The 18,547-nt window shown below is 42.4% G+C and overlaps 1 protein-coding gene across 2 annotated transcripts in view; it reads right to left on the bottom strand.

Moving 5' to 3' along the window:
• METTL16 (methyltransferase 16, N6-methyladenosine) overlaps positions 1-5,800 on the bottom strand; it is an 81,263-nt gene extending 75,463 nt beyond the window's left edge. Inside the window, exon 1 of one of the 2 annotated variants that reach the window (XM_015081389.3) lies at positions 5,642-5,800. The gene's annotated coding sequence lies outside the window, so the exon portion shown is untranslated. Of the gene's footprint in view, positions 1-4,677; positions 5,347-5,641 lie in introns of those variants that run through there. The other variant, XM_027034676.2, reaches the window with a different exon arrangement.
• Between the last annotated feature and the right edge of the window lie 12,747 nt (positions 5,801-18,547).

Genomic DNA, 18,547 nt, shown 5'->3' with positions numbered 1-18,547 from the left:
AACAAACAATTTTGTCTTCTTCCAGATTACAAAAAGGGAAAAAAAGTTAATGCATTTATATTGCAAGACAAACACTGGAAGAAAAGCCATTGTAGTGGTTTAGTAAATTGTGCAGTTGGTAATTTGAAAAAATAATTTTTTTATGCTTGTTTATTTTTGAAAGACAGAGACAGAGCATGAGTGGGGGAAGGACAGAGAGAGAGGGAGACACAGAATCCAAAGCAGGCTCCAGGCTCTGAGCTGTCAGCACGGAGCCCGACGTGGGGCTCAAACCCACGAACTGAGAGATCATGGCCTGAGCCGAAGTCGGACGCTTAACCAACTGAGCCACCCAGGCGTCCCTAAAAAAATATTTTAGTGTATATCTCAGTGGCAACTGATTTGTATTTTCTTTTTATCACTCTGTATTTTCCATTGTTTTTTATAAGGCGCATTCACCTAAACAAAGTTATGTAAGTCAGAATCTTAGGCATCACTTGCTAGTTCTATACTCCTCTCATATCCCCCAAAATCAACAGTCATAAGGATTTTTACCTGCTAAATACCTCTCAAATCCATCTATTCCTCCCTATCTTCACAGGTATCAGCCCAGTACAAATTAACTTGGATAGCTAAAACAACCTCCTACTTGGCCACACGAAATCAACTCTTACAATTTTCCTTTTCCACCTTGCAGAGATCATCTCCTAAACACAAATCTCATTATGTCTTCCTTCTCCTATGCTCACCTGTTCAAATCTTTACTCAGAGGATTAAAAACAAAAACCACTAGGGTGCCTGGGTGGCTCAGTTGGTTAAAGTTAAGCCTCTGACTCTTGATATCTTGATTTCAGCTCCAGTCAGGAAGGCTGCTTAAGATTCTCTCTTCCTCTGCCCCCACCCCCACCCCTTCGCACAGGCTTGCTATCTCAAACTCATCACTTTAGCATACATATTAGGCCCAGCACAGCATGGCCTTACCTAGTTTTTCACCATCAGTTTATGTCACACCTATCCTTGCTCTTCTTTCTGTCCCTCCACTCTGGCAACAGGGTCTTTACACAGTTTATTCCCTTTGTAATGTTCTTTCCTCCTCTTCACCTACTGAATTCCTACTTACCCTTTAAGTTTTTATTTATTTATTTTTGAGAGAGAGAGAGCACAGCCAGACTGCAGCCAGCAAGTGGGAGAGGGACAGAGAAAACAAGAATCCTAAGCAGGCTCCACACTGTCAGCACAGAGCCTGATGTGAGGCTGCAATTCTCTAACCCAACTGTGAGATCATGACCGGAACGGATATCAAGAGTCAGACGCTTAATAGATTGAGCCACCCAGGCGCCCCTCCTACTCATTTTTACTCTTACAGTTCAAACATCTCTTCTTCAGGAAAGTGTTTCTTCCCTAATGTCACTAGTTAAATCATATTCCCTTATTATAGTGTCTCCTGGCAACAAGCACCTTTCCTTTGTAGGCTTATTAGAGATGTAACTTTACATAGTAATGGATCTAACACTCTATTTCAGGTTTTTGACAGCTTTCTACACTGAAAAAAAAATTGTTTTTAATTTTTTAATTCAAGTATAATTAGCATAATGTTATATTAGTTTCAGGTGTATGATATAATGGTTCAACAATTATAAATATTCCCCTGGGCTCATCAAAGTAAGTGTACTCTTTTTTTATTTTATTTTTAACGTTTATTTATTTTTGAGACAGAGAGAGACAGAGCATGAATGGGGGAGGGTCAGAGAGAGAGGGGGACACCGAATCTGAAACAGGCTCCAGGCTCTGAGCTGTCAGCACAGAGCCCGACACGGGGCTCGAACTCACGGACCGCGAGACCAGACCTGAGCCAAAGTCAGACGCTTAACCAACTGAGCCACCCAGGCGCCCCAAAGTAAGTGTACTCTTAATCCCCCCCACCCACCTGCCCACCTCCCCTCTGGCAACCACCAGTTTGTTGTTTGCATTTAAGAGTCTGTTTTTTGGGAGGCACTTGGGTGGTTCAGTCTGTTAACCGTCCAACTCCTGATTTCAGCTCAGGTCCTGATCTCATAGTCGTGGGATAGAGCCCTAAGCCAGGCTCTGAGATGAGCTGAACGTGGAGCCTGCTTGGAATTGTCTCTCCCCACCCCCTCCTCTACAGACATGCTCTCTCTTTCTCTCTCTCTCAAAAAAAAACATCTAAAAGAAAAGAGTCTTTTTTTGCTCATCTACCTTTTTTTTTGTTTCTTTAAATTCCACATGAGTGAAATCATATGGTATTTGTCTTTCTTTGACTTATCTCACTTAGCACTATATCCTCTAGGTCCACCCATGTTGTTGCAAATGGCAAGATTTCATTCTTTTTTAAATTTTTTTAATGTTTTTATTTACTTTTGAGAGACAGAGACCAAGTGCGAGTGGGAGTGTGGGGGAGGGAGGGAGGGAGGGAGACAGGAAGAGAGAGAGAGAGGGAGGGAGACACAGAATCCGAAGCAAGCTCCAGGTTCTGAGCTGTCAGTACAAAGCCTGATGTAGGGCTTGAACACGTGAACCACCAAAAGACCATGACCTGAGTGGAAGTTGGATGCTTAACCAACTGAGCCACCCAGGCGCCCCAAGATTTCATTCTTTTTAATAGCTGAGTAATATTCCATCATGTATATATACACCTTTTTAAAAATATATACCTTTTAAAAAAATTTTTAGTGTTTATTTATTTTTGAGAGAGACATGTGCAAGCCGGGGGAGGGGCAGAGAAAGAGGGAGACAGAATCCAAAGCAGGATCCAGGCTCTGAGCTGTGAGCACAGAGCCCGACATGGGGCTCAAACCCACGAACCGTGAGATCATGACCTGAGCCCAAGTCAGACACTTAACCAACTGAGCTACCCAGGCACCCCGACTTTCAAAGCATTCTAGGCTTTTCCCTCAAAGTTCTTTAGTTTACATTTGTCTGTCCTATCCCCCACCCCACCTCCCAAGCTGCAACCATGTCCATCTTATTGTTTATTCCATCCACCAGCAACTGGCATACAATAAATATTTGTTAGGTCAATGAATAATTCATAATTTAGGGGAATTAATAGTCACCTGAAAGCTTTTCAGCATACTAAACTACCACCTTTTGCCCCTAACGTTATCACAGAAACTCACTACATACAAGTTTTAATTTCCTAACGTTAATATACCCTTACAGACTATCAAGAAAGAGGGGAGCATAAAACTAGGACAAGAACCAGTCCCCATGAAAAAGTTGTATAAGGGGCACCTGGCTGGCTCAGTCAGTACAACATGTGACTCTTGATCTTGGGGTTGTAAGTTCAAGCCCTATGTTGGGTGTAAAGATTACTTAAAATTAAAAAAAGATTAAAAAAAATTAAAAAAAATTTTTTAAATTAAAAAAATAAAATAAAGTAAATAAATAAATAATAAAATTAAGGGGCGCCTGGGTGGCTCAGTCGGTTGGGCAACCAACTCCACCCAAGTCATGATCTCACAGATCATGAGTTTGAGCCCCTCATCCGGCTCTGTGCTGACAGCTCAGAGCCTGAAGCCTGCTTTGGATTCTGTGTCTCCCTCTCTTTCTGCCCCTCCCCCACTCATGTTCTATCTCTCTCCTTCAAGAGTAAATAAACATCAGGGGTGCCTGGGTGGCTCAGTCGGTTAAGCGTCTGACTTCAGCTCAGGTCATGATCTTGTGGTTCATGAGTTCAAGACCCACATCGGGCTCTGTGCTGACAGCTCAGAGCCTGGAGCTTGCTTCAGATTCTGTCTACGTCTCTCTCTGCCCCTTCCCCACTCATGCTCTGTCTCTTTCTCAAATATAAATAAAACATTAAAAAAAATTTTTTTTAAAGAGTAAACATCAAAAAAATATTTTTAATAAATTAAATTTAATTAAAAAAAACAGGAAAATGTTCTCCTTTCTTGTGATTCTGGCAAGCAACAAAAGAAAAGTACCCTAACAGTAATTTCAAGAGACATTGGTATGTAAGGCTCTGCAACACATTTAAGATTCTAAAGACTGCATACATGACATCAGTGTACACACGACACTCTGAACATATGTGGAACAAATTAAATTACAGATACAGCAAATTCAATTCATGTCCTACATTAATCAACCCTTCTGATTAGAATACATACAGAAAAAATCAATAAAGCCACCCTTTTGCTAACCAATCTCCTAAGGCAGGCAATGGGGTCTTAGCTAAATCTTATTCTTCTGAGTATCAACACTTAGCTGGAATAAACATTGTCACTTCCCACTTCTCTCTAACTTAATCTTTCTCTTCCTGGCTCATTCTTATCCAGTCACACTGCCCTCCTTGTTTGTTTGTTTTTTAATCAAATCTGGCACATTCCTGACTCAGGGCTTTTGTACTTGGTCTGTATAGACTGCTCTTCCCCCAGAAGTACATACATATAAGGTGCCTCACCTTTTTCAGGCCTTTGATAAAACCTCACCTTCTCACTGATGCCTTTCCCACTTTTTAAAAATTATTATTATTTTTTAAAGTATGCTCCATGCCCAACGTGGGGTCTGAACTAACCACCCCTCTATCAAAAGTAGCATGCTCTATCAACTGAGCCAGCCAAGGCGCCCCTGATGCCTTTCCTTAGTGCAGTGAGTTAACACACTCCACTCCCTTAAAAGTTTCGGTACCTACATAGAACTTACCCATCCGATATTCCATACACAGCATTTACTTACTTTTCAAAACTGCCCTGCCAGTAAACTTCATGTGGGAAAATATTTTGTCTATCTTGTTCACTGTGATATCCCCGCGCCTAAATTAGGGCCTGGGAGAGTAGACACTCTTAAGTATTTGTTGACTGAACACACGATGAAACTCTTCACTGTCCCAGAACACTAAAACACAGCACTCTCATTCTTTGTAGAACAGCCCTCAACTGGACACTCAAAAAGGATGTCTCTTGTGGGTTACCCGGGTCAGTCCAGAAAGCCAAAGGAGTACACCCTTGAAACTGAGGCTTCGCTTTTCTTTGATCTTTGCCATCTGCATGCTGTTTCCTTGGTTTCTCCTAACCCTCTTAGTAACAGTCTTAAACTACCGTTTATCTTAACACAAAAGAATCTAAATTCCGCTTCGAATTCAAATTTCCGCTTCCAACTCGAAATTTCTTCTGCATAAATTTCTCCCAGTTCAACCCCAATCTCCGTTTTCTCACTTTGCCTTCCTTCATTCATAACTCTTTTTCCTCTAGTTCCGCCATTGCCAGTTCTCCATCTCCTCCACTCCTCCCACACATTCATCTTATCCACCCAGTCTTCCCGTCTCAGTTTCGGATCTCTCTAAACCTCCTCAGCCCCTGGGACCTCTCTCACTTCAATCCTAGCCTCCATTCTATACGCCAACTCCTCCCAGCCGCCCCACCACCATTACCCCCCTCCACGTGCGCGCGCGCGCTCACCCACCCACCCAAACCGTTCACTCACCCATGTGGTCTGTCCCCCTAGACCCAAAGTCAGTACCTCACAGGTGCAGAATCCGCGCGCGCGCGCGCACGCAAACACACACACATACACCCATCGGGTCTGTCTCCCCAGGCCCGAAGTCAGCAACTCACCAGCCCAGGACCCGAGAATAAGGAACTCGGGCCGTACATAGGTTAAATGACCTCTCCTCCCGCCCAAGAAATATTAAATGACTCACATCTGAAGTCAACGTTTCTTCAAGAAGACCAGTCTAGAGTGGGCCTCTTTAACCCTAGAGTCTTAAACCACCCGCAGGGCGAAGCGCCTAGAAACGCAGATGTTACGCTCCAAGTGCGCCGCCATGTTGGGCAGCCATTTAGCCTCGTGATTGGACGAAGCACTCTCGCGCGACCTGTAGCAGAGTCTGAAGAAAGAAAGAACCGTCGCGATATCTGGAGTTTGAGGCTCCTGACACAAGGAAGGGGCGTGGTAGCAAGCGGGGTGTTTTTGCGTGAGGGCACCTGGCGTAAAATCGGTTTGAGAACTTGTTTTTCGTTTGTCTGTTTTTTAATGTAGATTTAAAAAAATGTAGCTTTCTGGGTCCCACTTCAGACTTCCTAAATCACTCTCGGGGGTTGGGCAGGAATATGAGAACGGCGGGGGGAGGGGACTTTAGGATTTGATGGCGAGCAGTTAGCGTCGTTTATTGTGCAACAGGTCTCTCTCTCCGTATGTTGCCTCATTTAATCATGACTGATGAACCTGTGGTGTGGGAAGGCGTAATCGCATTTACAGCGTCAAAACTGGGGATCAGAAATATTAAGTTTGTTCAAGATCTCACATCGGATGACACTAAGTCCGTGTTCTTTGTCTCCTCACCTGCCACTTGAGCTGGAAGCTCTATTAAATGCTTTTCATTTTTCTTTTCAACTCGGTTATACTTTCACCCTCTGGTAAGTAGAGTGAGCATTAGTCTCATTTCATAATGGAGACAAAAAGATAAACCACTTTTAAAAGGTATACAACTTAAGCTAGGACTAAAGTCATCCTCCGTGCCCTCACGTAGTAACTTTTTCCATTAAAGCTTGCCTGAGTCCTAGTAATTAATATGAAAGCTTCTGGCAAAGTGCTGCTGTAAAATTGAGAGACAGAGGCTAAGAAATGGAGACTTCGGCTTTATGCAGAACAAAGTGTATAGGCAGTCACCCAAGGAAAGGTGAGGAGGTGCTCTCATCTATTGTGTAACACACACCACCCTAAAATATATAGCTTAAAACAACAATTTTATTTACTCACTGTTCTTCAGTCTAGGCTGGAATTAGTCCATCTGTTCTTGTTCTGTCCTTGCTGTTCATGGTAGCATCAGCTGGTGGCTGGTTCAGCTGGAGTGACTGGGCCCGCCTCTCCCTGTAGTCTCAAATTTTCTCCCTCTCCATGTGACCTTTCCATATAATTTCTCCAGCAGAGTAGCCAGACTTCTTACATATTAGCTCAGAGATCCCAAAAAGGCAAAAGTGTAAGCTTCTGGGCCTTCTTGAGGCTTAGGCCCAGAACCGGTGCTTTCATTATTCACTAAATTCTATTTGTTAAAGCAGATCAAAGGGCCAGCCAGATTCAAGAGGAAGGTATCCTGGAGTTCCAGGTTATACTCTCAATACTGGAAGCTGTGGTTTGCTGATCTACCAATGAATAGAAAACCACAGAAAGTTTTCTCTTTAGTTGTAGTGACTTTGGTACTGGTTATTTTTACAGTTTTTAGTGCTGGCTTCTGGAAAGGTGAAAGAGAAAATGGTGTGGGAGGTATGACTGGTAGGGTTGTAAGATGCTGGTGAATTTCTCTGTTAGCTCCAAACAGAGATCTGACTCCCCTGTGGGTCAGAGCAGAGAGATCCTAGCTTTATGGGGTTTAAATCATGCCCCCGATCACTTACTAACCCCATGATGATGGACAATTTACTTACAATATCCAAGCCTGAGTTTTCTCAATATTGCCAAACAGGATAGTAATCTCATATGGTTGTTGTGAGAATTAAATCAGATAATGCATATAAAGCAGCATAGTTTCTAGCACATAGTAAGTTATCATTATTACTATTATTATTCCTTATAATTTCTTTGTCAGTTTCCATTTTTAAAAAATTATTTCAGGGGCGCCTGGGTGGCTCAGTCGGTTAAGTGTTCAACTTCAGCTCAGGTCATGATCTCACAGTTTGTGGGTTCAAGCCCCGCATCAGGCTCTGTGCTGACAGCTCAGAGCCTGGAGCCTGCTTCGGATTCTGTGTCTCCCTCTCTCTCTGCCCCTCCCCCGCTCATACTCTGTCTCTCTCTCTCTGTCAAAAATAAATAAAAACATTGAAAAAATTAAAAAAAATTATTTAATAACGATAAAACATGTTCACTATAGAAAATTTGTAAAAATTTTAAATAATACAGGAAAATATGAGAAAGAAAGCAAAAAGTATCTAAAAATCTCACCACCTAGAGCCAATTACCAGAAGTTGATAACCTTACTTCCAGACCTCTGTTTTCATAAGGATATATAACTAAACAATTTTTATATATTTTTTCTCACATATAAATCTTGGAGGTTCTCTTACCTCAATATAGTTCTATATTAATGCGATGGGTCCACAGTATTCCATTTTATGGATGTGCCACAATTTTTTGAAACTATTTTCCCTATAGGTGAACATACATTGGCCTGCTCTTATGATACAATGATGACTACATCTCCTTTAAAACTTTTTTTTACGTTAAAATTGTCTAGAGACTCCACAAAATAGATTAATAACATACTCAACATCAGATTCCTATGGCTTATCTCTCTGACTTACCCTCAAATTCCCAAGAATTTAATCTTGTAAGAGAAGTCTGTCCAACTTCAACACAGTATAGGAGTTCAATTAGTCTATTACATTCTTTGCTTTTTGCTGCCTCTTTGTAGTAGGAAATTGATTCTGCACATTTAGTGGGTAATGCTGCTAATTCTGAAATTTTACATATTTGGTACCAGATCTGCTTTCAGCATCAGCCATTCTCCTGGGCTGAAGTCAACCCTTGAGGGCATCATCCTGAATTCCCATTTTACTGAAGTTAATTATTTCCAAGACCTAGTTACTCTACCCTGCCACTCTCCTTTGGCCAGGACTAGACAGTCAACATCCACACCTCTCTCTAACTTCATGTCTTAGGGAGTAATGATTGAATGTCAATTCCCAGAAGACCATGGCCTCCTTATGTCAATGTATTCAGCTCCTTTTTAGGGACCAAGTTAATATTTCAAAAATCTAATGGCCACCTTAATTAAGTCGTAAGAACTATGCCCTTATCCCAAAACAATGACTGTTTCTCAGCCTTACATTTACATAACTGAGAGAGCTGCTCAAGTGATGCTTTATATTTAGGACACCATATTTTTCATTTTTATAAATGTTGAATTCTTTGAAGACTCGAAAAGTAAATTTCAAAAATTAATAGCTGGAAGAAGAACTGGATCTAAATGTACATTTGACTACTTCCTGTTCAAAGTTGCATAAAACAGAATATATTAATTTAAAAACAATAAATTCCAAATAGGACTGAAAACCAGAAATAACGCCACTGACGGATCAGAAAATTGGGGGATATTCTGAAAAACCAGGACACGGATAGGAATAACAACTAAAATGCCAAGGGGTTTTTTATACGGAAATGCAGATGATTTTGAAATATATCTGGAAAACAAAATGTGCAACAATAGCTAATAATAGTGTTTTCCACTTGGAAAAAATTATACCACACATAAAATGAACCCCATATGGATAATAAAACAATCATAAAAACAAAATTAACTATAGAAGTGTTAGAAGAATGCAGAAAAATGTTTTTATAAAAAGAATAGGGAGGGTCTCCTAAAGACACAAAGCTCAAAAACCATAAAGGTTGCTAAATTTGGTTACATAAAAATTAAAAAATTCAGGGGCGCCTGGGTGGCTCAGTCAGTTGAGCGGCCGACTTCGGCTCAGGTCATGATCTCGCGGTCCGTGAGTTAGAGCCCCGCTTCGGGCTCTGTGCTGACAGCTCAGAGCCTGGAGCCTGTTTCGGATTCTGTGTCTTCCTCTCTCTGACCCTCCCCTGTTCATCCTCTGTCTCTCTCTGTCTCAAAAATAAATAAACGTTAAAAAAATTTTTTTAATTAAAAAATTCAATATAACAAAAGATACTACAAATAATTGACAATAAACAGAAAATATTTGCGATATATGTAACAGAGTTAATATCCAAGATACGTTCTCAAACAACATCAAATCAATAATCCAATGTTAAAATGATTGATCTATACGAAAAAGAAATTCACAAAAGACCATATATAGTTGACCTATTAAAATACATTAAAAGTTCTCAAATGCATAAATAATCATACAAAGGTAGAGTTAAATAACTGTAAGTACCACTTTGAACACATCATATTAATAAAAATTAAAAATACTGAAAATGTCCAACCATGGCAAAGGTTAGTGTGTTAGTTAGTTTTTGCTGTGTAACAAGCCATCCTAAAACTTAGTGGCTTAAAACAACAGGCATTAATTATTACAATTCTGTATATCAGCTGAGTAGTTATTGGGGTTCACTGGTATCTGCAGTTTCTAGATGTTAAGCTGAGGCTTGGATGATCTGAGATGACCTTACATGTCTGGCAGTTAGGAGGCTGGTTGGTGTAGGGTCAGGGTCAGGAAACTACTGCCAGTGGGCCAAATCTGGCCACACCGATTTATTTACATACGGTTTACGGAAACAGCAGAGTTGAATAGTTGCGAGAAAGGCCATATAGCCCACAAAGCTGAAAATATTTATCATGTGGCCCTATACAGAAAAAGGTTGCCAACCCCTGGTTAGGAGGCCGAAGCTGGGAGTGCTTGTCTCTGCTTCACATGGTTTCTCACCCTCCAGTAGCATAGACTGGGTTTACTCACATGGCAGCAACATTCCAAGAATGTTTAATAAGAAATAAAAGAGATTTATTTCTTTTTTTTAAAGAATTTACTTTTTTATTTTTATTTTTTTAACGTTTTATTTATTTTTGAGAGAGACAAAAAGAGTGCAAGCTGAGGAGGGTCAGAGAGAGAGGGAGAGAGAGAATCTGAAGCAGGCTCCAGGCTCTGAGCTGTTAGCACAGAGCCCGACATGGGGCTGGAACCCATGAACTCGAGATCATGACCTGAGCCAAAGTACAACACTTAACCAACTGAGCCACCCAGGTGCCCCTGAGATGAAAGAGATTTAGAAGAGGGGCGCCTGGGTGGCTTAGTCGGTTGAGCATCTGACTCTTGATTTCAGCTCAAGTCATGATCCCAGGGTCTTGGGATCTAGCCCCATGTTGGGCTCCACACTGAGGGTGGAGCCTGCTTAAGATTTTGAGATTCTCTCTCTCTCTTTCCCTCTGCCCCTCTCCCCTGTTAACATGCATGTGCACGCTCTCTCTCTCTCTCTCTCTCTAAAATAAAAAATAAAGACATTTAGTAGACATATCCAGGGGTGCCTGGGTGGCTCAGTCGGGTAAGCTTTCAACTTCAACTCAGGTCATGATCTCACAGTCTGTGGGTTTGAGCCCTGCATCGGGCTCTGTGCTGACAGCTCAGAGCCTGGAACCTGTTTCAGATCCTGTGTCTCTGCCCCTCTCCCACTTGTGCGCTCTCTCTCTCTCTCTCTCTCTCAAAAATAAACATTAAAAATTAAAAAAAAAATTTAATTAGAAGATATATCCAGAAGCTCCAACTCTGTTTAGTAGGAGTTCTAGAAGGTGAGAACACAGAAAATGAAAGAATCATGGGGGGGGGGGGGGAGGGAAGAATAATGGAAGAAAATTTCCTAAAGCTGAGAATGATAGAAGTCTTCAGATTGAAAGAGTTCACTGGTACTAAACTGAATGAATTTTAAATGTTTAAAAAATGTTTATTTTTGAGACAAAGGGAGACAGAGTGTGAGTCGGGGAGGGGCAGAGAGCGAGGGAGACACAGAATTCGAAGCAGGCTCCAGGCTCTGAGCTGTCAGCACAGAGCCTGGTGAGGGTCTCGAACTCATGAACTGTGAGATCATGACCTGAGCTGAAGTCGGACGCTCAACGGACTGAGCCACCCAGGCGCCCCTAAACTGAATGAATTTTAAAAGACCCACACCATGTCAAGTTGTTAGTATGGACTCTAGTCCAATGTGACTGATGTCCTTATAAGGAGAGGAGATTAGGTCACAGACAACACAGAGGAGCAACCATATAAGGACACAGCAAAAAGGCAGCCATTTATGAACCAAGGAGAGAGGCCTCAGAAGAAACAAAATCTTCCAACACTTTGATCTTGAACTTCTAGCCTCCAGAATTGTGAGAAAATAAATCTTTGTTGTTAATAGGCCACTTAGTCTGCGTTAGTATTTTGTTAGAGCAACCCTAGCTAAGGAATACAGCCTACTTGGTTACATTTATTATTAAGTATTTTATCCTTTTTGTTGCTATTGTAAATGGAATTGTTTTCTTAATTTCCTTTTCAGATTGTTCGTTGTTAGTATACAAAAGTGCAACTGATTTTTGTGTGATAAACAGGCATGCCTGTGTGTAAAAGCAGGCACTTTTGTCTTGTTAATCTTAAAGGAAAGCATTTGGTCTTTAACCATTGAGTATGACATTAGTTGTGGGCTTTTCATACATAGCCTTTGTTATGTTGAGATAATTTCCTTCTATTTTTAGTTTGTTGAGGGTTTTTGTCAAGAATGGGTGTCAACATTTGTCAAGTGCTTTTCCTGCACCGGTTGAGATGATGTGGGTTTTTTTCCCCTTCATTCTGTTGATGTGGTGTATTAATTGATTGATTTTCATGTTAAACCATCCCTGCTTTCCAGGAATAGATCCACTTGGTCATGGTGTATAATCCTTTTCATATGCTATTGAATTCAATTTGCTTGTATTTGGTTGAGAATTTTGGCATTGGTGTTTATAAAAGACATTGATCTGGGGCGCCTGGGTGGCTCAGTTGGTTAAGCATCCGACTTCAGCTCAGGTCATGATCTCACAGTTCTCGAGTTCGAGCCCCGTGTCGGGCTCTGTGCTGACAGCTCAGAGCCTGGAGCCTACTTCCGATTCTGTGTCTCCCCCTCTCTCTGCCCCTCCCCCACTTGTACTCTGTCTCTGTCTCTCTCTTTAAAAAAATTAAAAATTAAAATAAAATAAAAGACATTGATCTGTGGGGTTTTTGTTTGTTTTTGTTTTTGTTTTGTAGTATCTTTAATTTGGGTATCAGGTTATTGCTGGCCTCATAGAATGAATTTGGAAGTGTTTCCAAAATAATAAAGTAAGTAGAGTTAGGGAGACTTGGTGGCTCAGTCAGTTAAGTATCTGACTCGATTTTGGCTCAGGTCATGATCTCACACTTTGTGATATCTTGCCCCAAGTAGGGTTCTGTGCTGACAGTGCAGAGCCTGCTTGGGATTCTCTTTCTCCCTTTCTGTCTGCCCTTCCCGCCCCATGCATGGGGTCTCTCTCTCTCAGAATAAATAAATAAACTTTTTTTTTTTAAGTCAGATTTTCCTTAAAAAAATAAAAGTAGCATTAACCTTGACCATGGCTGTGAAACAGATCTGGAACTTTTTCAACTTGCAAAACTAAAACCCTATATCCATTAAACAACAACTCCCCTTTTCCTCCTCCCTCCAGGCCTTGGTAACCACCATTCTACTTTCTGTTTCTATGACTTTGACTATTTTAGAAAGTTTATATAAGTGGAATCATATAGTATTTGTCTTTTTGTGACTGGCTTATCTCATTTGAATATCATCTTTAATCCATTGATTTGTCCTTTTGGTAATTCATGTAGTCCCCACATATGCTTCAGTTTATTTCTAGACTTGTTTTCTTGATCTGTCTGCCTACTTCTATACACGTACACATTTGTTTTAATTATTGTAGCTTTCTATTTTCTAACTTTTCTCACATGTTTATGCTTCCAGATAAACTCTAGAACCATTTTGTTAAATTTTCTACAAAAATCCTTTTTTTAATTTTTTTATTTTTTTGGTTTTTATTGTCATTACATTAAATATACAGATCAATTTTGAGAAGATTAGCATCTCCACAATATTGACTCTTCCATTTGTTTTTTTGTTTTGTTCTGTTTTAAGTAGACTGCATGCCCAGTGTGGAGCCCAATGCAGGGCTTGAACTCACGACCCTGAGATCAAGACCTGAGCTGAGATCAAGAGTCAGATGCTGAACTGACTGAGCCTCTCAGGTGCCCCTCTTGCACTTATATTTAATAAGACTTCATACTAGCATACAAGACCATTTGCAGCAGAGTCCCATCCTTCCTTTCTCGGCCACGTTTAGTCTCCTTCCAGTCAAACTCACTGTGATCGGGTCCCCAAACACATTTAATGCTTCATGTTCTTTTCTGCCTCTCTTTCTTTCTTTTCTGCCTCTCTGCCTGGTCTCTCATCCTGAAATGTCCTCCTCTTCTCCTCCTCATAATTTCTACTGGTCCACATCCTTTTTTTAAATAATTTTTTTTAATGTTTATTTTTGAGAGAGAGAGAGAGAGGGAGAGAGAGAGAGAGCGCGCGCGCGCGCGCGCGCGCGCGCGCGAGCACGCGGGGGAGGGGCAGAGATCAAGGAAAACACAGAATTGGAAGCAGGCTCTAGGCTCTGAGCTGACAGCACAGAGCCCAACTCAGGGCTTGAACTCATAAACTGTGAAATCATGACCTGAGCTGAAGTGGGACGCTTAACCGACAGAGCCACCCAGGCACCCCTGGTCCACATCCTACACATACTTTATGTCCCATCACAAATTGCCATATCACCCTAATACTTCTTGATTCCTTCATCCACATGTGACTTGAAACTCCATAGGGGTAAAAAAAAAAAAAAAAATGTGTTACTTTATTAAGGTGCCCACCCCAATTTTCTCTCTCTTGTTATTTGTGTTGTTCTCTTATTGGTCCACAATCAACAGTTATGCATTAGAGCAACAGGTTTCAATGAAGAGGGCCCATTAGAATCCAGGGAAAGCTTTTTTAAAGACCACTTGCTTTCATCCCCTTTCAAGAAATTCTGACTCGGTAGGCCTGAGGTGGGGCTCTGACATCAATATTTTGCATGTGTATACTTAAAATTCTCCACAGGTATGCTTTGAAACTCTGCAAACCACTGTTTTTAGTTAAACTTCATGAATTCCTGAATATCATATATATGTGGCTATGGTCCTACCAAGTTTTGGGTCCTTGAGTGCAAGACCTGTGTCTGATTTATCATTACATGCCTCCCCAAGTACATAGCCCAGTAAAGATTTGGTTAGTATATGTACATTGATCAAACCAGGACTGGTATTAAATGGCAATGTTACTTTCCCTATTTTAATACTCTTACAACCATACAACCTACTATTGGCCATAGTCATCAGCCCAGGACCCTCCCTTTGCACTCTGCAGCCTGGATGCTTCAGTGGGCAAAGGAAAATCAGGAGAAATATCAGCCCTATGGGTATCCATAGCTACAAGCCTGGTGCAGGAACTCCAGGAAGCCGGGCCCCAGAAAGCAGGCAAGACTGGATTTTGCATAACATATAGCTGGACTACTCCTCTGAATCTTGGTTTCCTCATCGGTAAAATGAAAATAATAGCATTAGCCACTTCTACTTTCCAAGCATAGTGTGAGGCTCAGGAAAAAAAAAAAGCAATGAGTGTGCTTTCACATTGTCCATCAACATACCCATACGGGGGATTACACTAGCTGTTAGTACCAGGGATCCTACCACAGCCCTCCACTTCTGCTACTAGAGTCCCATGAGTGAGATCTGTATCTCCATGAAGGCAGTTTAATCACACAGCCATTTCATATGTATCCAACCACCATCTACTGAGAGCCTATCATGTGCGAGGCAGTGGGGATACACAGACAATAGACCAGCCCTGCCTTCAAGGACCTCACAGAGAGGGACACAGTTTGGATCCTTTGTCCACTGTTTCAAACGAAGAAAAAGCAACTTCGCACACAATTTCAGACTAGTGGAGAAGACAAGTGAGTAAACCTACCACTGGGAACAGATGGGTTAGCGCGGAGCCGAATGTTGCCCTCTAAACGAAGGGGGCAGGGCGCGGTCAGGGGCTGTTTCCCGGCCCCCTTTGGTTCCTGAGACGCCTACAGCATCCCGGGTTCCTCCAGGTACCCTCGCGCCCTCTGCACCCTCAGGTCTCAGCACCCTTTGGCCTCCACGCCCCCACAGCCCTCGAATCCCCAGATTCCCGCCTCCTCCGGCCTCCGTGCCGCCGGCGCCCGGCTCCGGCCTCGGGTCTCGGATCCCCGTATCCCGACTCCTCGCCAGCACCCAAGTCCGTGTAGGTCTTCCCCGCGGGCCGCGCTGCGCAGGGCGAAGCAGGCTGGTGCCCCGAGCGCCGGCCCAGCTGAGGCTGCAGGACGAGGGCCGCAGAGCGCAGCAGGCCCTGTCGCCCGGGCGCCAGCTTGCCTCCTTCCTGTCGCTGGGGCGCGGTCGCGGCCGCCCGCAGCTCAGGCCCCGCGGGCACCGCTCCCTGGCAGGGGTCGGCGGGCCGGCCGGGTGCGCTAGGGAGGCGAGCTAATGCTCAGAAAGGCCTTGGAACAGGGTCTGCCGCCGAGTAGGCGCTCAATCCATATTAGATAGTATTGTTTTTTCCTGAAATCCTCTCCTGCCACCTGCTTAATGAAACTGCTCATCCTGGAAGCAGAACGTTCCCCCGAAATAGCTCATCTGAAGGTTTACTATAGGCCTGGCACTGTGCCGGGGCTTTAAAAACGTTATCTCTAATTTTCACAAGCGCCGGGTAAGATAGGGACCGTTATCTGCCCATTTTAGTGTTGAGGAAACAAACACTTAGATTAAGAATTAATTCTGGGGGCTCCTGGGTGGCTCAGTCGGTTAGGTATCGGACTGCGGCTCGGGTCACGATCGCACGCTGTGAGTTCGAGCCCCCCCAACCCCGCCACCCCGCCACCCCCCCCACCCCCGGACTGACATCGGGCTCTGAACTGACAGCTCAGAGCCTGGAGCTTGCTTAGGATTCTGTGTCTCCTCTCTCTGTGTCCCTCCACCACTCATGCTCTGTCTCTCTGTCTCTCTCCCTCTCTCAAAAACAAAGATTAAATAAAAGAAGAAGAAAAATTAATTTTGCTTAAGGTCTGGCAGGAAGTCAGTGGAGGAACCAGAACTCTAACCCCGACTGCCTGGCTCTCAGGCGCCCATTTACCACTACAATGTACTGTCCTCCCCAGCGCCTCTGCAGGTCCTCTGTGCAGGGGTCTTGGGGCCAAGTGGATCTTAGGCCCTGGAAGAGTGAAGGGAAAATAGGTACACTGGGTGGTGGTTTAAACAAACAAAACAAAACAGTTTCAACTCAGAACAAATCTTATTGTTTAAGGCAGCTTGAATTGGGTGTTCTGTTACAACCAAGTGTATCTTTATTGAGACAAAATTTACATAAGATAAAATTCGCCATTTGATCATGTTAAAGTGTACAATTCAGCGGTTCTTCATCTATTCACAATGTTGGGCAACCATCAGCAGAACATTTCGTCTCCCCCCCGCAAAAGAAACTCCATACCCATTGAACAATCACTCCTCTTCTCCCCTCCCACTAGCCCCAGGGAACCACTAATCAATCTCGTTTCTGCTTCTATGGATTTGCCTTTTCTAAACATTTCATATAAATGGAATCATACAATGTGTGACCTTTTGTAACTGGCTTCTTTCAATTAGGGTAATGCTTTCAAGGTTCATCCTTGTGGTAGCATGTATCAGTACTTCCTTTTTTATGGCTGAATCATATTCTATATAGATATGTCACATTTTTCTTAGCCATTCATTAGTTTGTGGACATTTACCACTGTTTTGGCTGTTGTGAATAATGCTGAACGAGTCCTGTACAAATTTTTGTTTGAAGGCCTGGTTGCAAATCTCTTGAGTATATTCTTAGGAGTGGAAATGTTAGGTCATGGGGTAACTCTGTGTTTAACTTTTTAAAGGTAATGGCTGCATCCTTTTACATTCAATCAGCAGTGTATGAGTGTTCCAAATGTTATTATGAAAATAATGAGTATGCCTACTTTAAAAAACTGTTGCTAGCAGGCTTATGGCAAAACACAACTGTGTTTATCCAATCCCCTGTCTCATTCCCAAGAGACCGACACTTCCAACTCTTTTAACTGTTCCTTTGCCTCGTTTTTCTCCGTATTTTAAAATAATATGCACATGTTACAGTTTCACAGTTTGTCAATTTTAAACATTACGGTGACTTACAGTACTGTATGTTTTCTTCCTTCTACAACTCTTTGGTTTTCCTGAAATTATCGGTTTCCATGTTTTCATCTGCTTAGTTTTCTATGTGCCTGTCTCTATGTCACAGCTTCTCCCCAAATGCCCCAAAAAGAGTCTGTCACATGACTGTCAATAATTTTGCTATATACTCAGACACAGTTTGAAGCCTTTGTTGATTTCATTTGCATTTTTGATTCTGGAGGCATCTATCCCTGAGCCCCCTGCTCCTTCCCCAGTTTGGACTAGCTGTGCCCACCTAGGGCCTGAACACACCTTGGCCCTGCTGGACCTACCCTCACCAGCATCCTGGGTTGGCTCTCCAGCTTCCATAGCTTTCTCTTTCATGTTGTATATCCTCATTTTGCTAACATGCATCCTCCAGGAGTATTCTAAGATTGTTTGGGAAATTAAATATTGGAACCCTTGTATGTCCCAGAAAGTCTTTATTCTACTAGTACACATGCTAAGCAGTTTAGAACAGATACAGAAATCATTTTTCTCCTGATTATTTTGGATTTTCTTTTCTTCTTTTGAAGTCATCTCTATGCCAATGTGGGGCTCTAACTCACAATGCCGAGAGTTGCATCCTCTACCGACTCTGCCAGGGACCACCATTGTTTCCAAAGCAAAGCTTCATGGTCTTCTAATATCCAACGCCTCTGAGGGAGCCCAATGCCACTCTGGTTTCTTATCTTTCTTATCTTTGGCCTGTTTTTCCTTTTTTCTCTTTCGAAGCTTTTAGGATCTTCTCTTCATTCTTGGTGTTCTGAAATAAAAATTAATAATAAAATAATAAAAGGTAACAAAAATTTATCCGTGGTGAGGACAAATACCTG

Source organism: Acinonyx jubatus, chromosome E1 (genome assembly GCF_027475565.1).
Source record: "Acinonyx jubatus isolate Ajub_Pintada_27869175 chromosome E1, VMU_Ajub_asm_v1.0, whole genome shotgun sequence".
Classification (NCBI taxonomy): Eukaryota; Metazoa; Chordata; class Mammalia; order Carnivora; family Felidae; genus Acinonyx; species Acinonyx jubatus.
This window is presented reverse-complemented; position numbering and strand designations above follow the sequence as displayed.